At 45.6% G+C, this 2,500-nt stretch overlaps 1 pseudogene; it reads right to left on the bottom strand.

Moving 5' to 3' along the window:
• LOC126430855 (large subunit ribosomal RNA) overlaps nucleotides 1-2,500 on the bottom strand; it is a 10,437-nt pseudogene that overhangs the window by 3,820 nt on the left and 4,117 nt on the right.

Genomic DNA, 2,500 nt, shown 5'->3' on the forward strand with positions numbered 1-2,500 from the left:
CAGCAAGACTCTTGCGGTTTCCTCCCAGGACGTAGTATATCCTCCATCCAGGCGTAGCGTGGATAACATGGTCGGCGATCTAATTTTCTCTCTGACCAGTTTATATGGGACCCCCCAAGGGTCCATTCCCAGCTGATCTTTGACAAAAGTTTCCCATGACTGCCTTCGAGTTCTCTGTAACAATGTCTTGTATCTTTCTTTAAGGCGACGATAAATCTGTAGATGAAAATCCCTCTCCTCTTGGGCAAAGCTTCTTTGATAATTACTCCGCGCCCTCCTGACAGACCGCTTAAGTGCGGTCAGTTCTGGGGACCACGGAGTAGACTGCCTGCGGACAAACCTCGCCACCCGAGGAACCGCCGCAGCAATAGCGGCGTCAATAGCCATAACAATTGCTTCCACTGCTTCTTCTACATCCTCAGAGTCAAGGTTAGGTCCCAGCACTGGGGGACGGAATTCGCGTGCTAGTCGCTCCCAGTCCGTCCTTAAATAGTTATAACGTACTTCCCAAGCGCCAGTCTCCTCCTGGACCACGGTATCATACTCAAATTTTATACAATTATGGTCACTGATAGTTAAGTTGGAAACAACACACCAGTTACTTATATGAGGCGCTGCACGCAGCGTTGCTAAAGTAACATCAATATTAGAAATTGCACCAGCCCTACCAGAAAAGGTAGGTGGGTTGCCTGGCTGATTCAACACTACTAAATGAGCTTCCATTATCACATTCTCAAGTTCAATGCCTCGATCATCCAATTCCTCACTGTGCCACATAGGAGACTTGGCGTTCGCATCCATACAAACAATTACAGGGTGACCCTCTAAAGCTCGTAGGATCCATATCAACTGCTCCATAAACGGTGTAATATGCTGTCTAAACTGGCAGTATATGTTAACAATATATACATTATGTGACAGCAAGTTCAATTGGGCAACCATTACATGTTCGTTGCAGAACTGATTTAAAATTGTTGTCTTAATCATCTTGTTTAACACCACGATTGCGCTCATGGGATTCTCCCCAGAGAACGCCACTTGCGCAACCGCAGGAAATCCTGGGACCCGACCAGCACAGGAACCCGGTTCTTGTATAATTATTACATCGAGGTTCTCTTCCTCTGAAATCTTTCTAAGTTCTTGCGTAACCGTATGGCTACGCATGGCATTTACCTGCAACATTTTAAACCTCCCCATTATCCAGGGGGATAAAAAACGTGCAGCCGACTAGCAGGCCAAGGTTTAGACAAGTCACAAACATTACGGCCATACATTTTGACCATCTCTTTAAATACTTTTTCTAGGTCAAATTTACGATCTCTTCGTGCGTATACTTGTTCCACCAATAACTTCAATTTTTCCGTTTCAGAGGGGATATTAGCCGCCTCCAACTGAATACAATCTACATCCTCCAGTGCTGGGAATGTTATGTCTTTTCCATATTCATGTGCCCTCCGAACAAGTTGCCTCAGTGCAACCGTTAACAGGCCCGGCTCTTCCAATTTCGAGAGCCGCAGCATATCCTCAAAGTCTGTATATACACGACCGGGCCCAACAGCCTTGTACAGATTACCAGCACTACTACTACCACTACCACAACCACCACTACTACTATTTACACTTTTTACATTGATCTCTACATTGTTTACATTAGTAACGTCTACATTATTCAAGTTCCGACCACCATCTGTTAATACACAGGAAGTGTCCACACCCTCTTCTGCACCATTCGTCGACTCCTCCACCGCTAGCTCCGATAACTGGCATGACAGCCGGCTCAGAGCTTCCTCCGGCTCGAACTCGGCTTGGACGCCGACGTCCACCATCAGAGGACTCGCAGACCCGGAAGGATCTTGAAGATCAACCAGAGAACCTGTGGAAAGAGCTTTACTAATGAGTTTGCCCCGCTCAGCATCTCTTTTAGCCTTACTGGGTGACTTTTTCTTAGGCACCTTAAGGGTCGCCATAGTCGGTTCTTTGTATGATTCTATCTAAAAACATTCTATAAGTGGGGCAATCCTTAGAACCTCCGCATTTCTTCCCTCTCTTTTTACATGGTATACAAATGGGTGGACAATCCCTTTGTGCACAGTCCTTCCTTTCATGCCCAGCCTGCCCACAGTGGGCACACACGGCTTGGACCTCACCACAGTATTTATTAGTGTGGTTTAAGTCTTGGCATTTCGTGCACCTAGGTACCGACAAGTAATCTTTAATGTTTAACGCAGAATAACCCACGTAAAGTCTACCAATCCTCGTAAGAAGCTTCCAAAGCTCAGGTGATACTTCCACTACATTATGCACTGTTAATTTATCTCTGGGTCCTACTTTAAATCTCAGTTTGAAGTGCCCATCAAATTCCTCCCTCGTCATGGATACGTCAAAATTTTGTACATAGATAGCGTCAAGTAAGCTTTCCGCATCCATGTATGTAGGCACATCGTAAAGACACATCAGAGGACGTCTTTTACGAGGGGGTTCACATTTTAACTTCTCCAGT

This window comes from Schistocerca serialis, unplaced genomic scaffold (assembly GCF_023864345.2).
Source record: "Schistocerca serialis cubense isolate TAMUIC-IGC-003099 unplaced genomic scaffold, iqSchSeri2.2 HiC_scaffold_1061, whole genome shotgun sequence".
Classification (NCBI taxonomy): Eukaryota; Metazoa; Arthropoda; class Insecta; order Orthoptera; family Acrididae; genus Schistocerca; species Schistocerca serialis.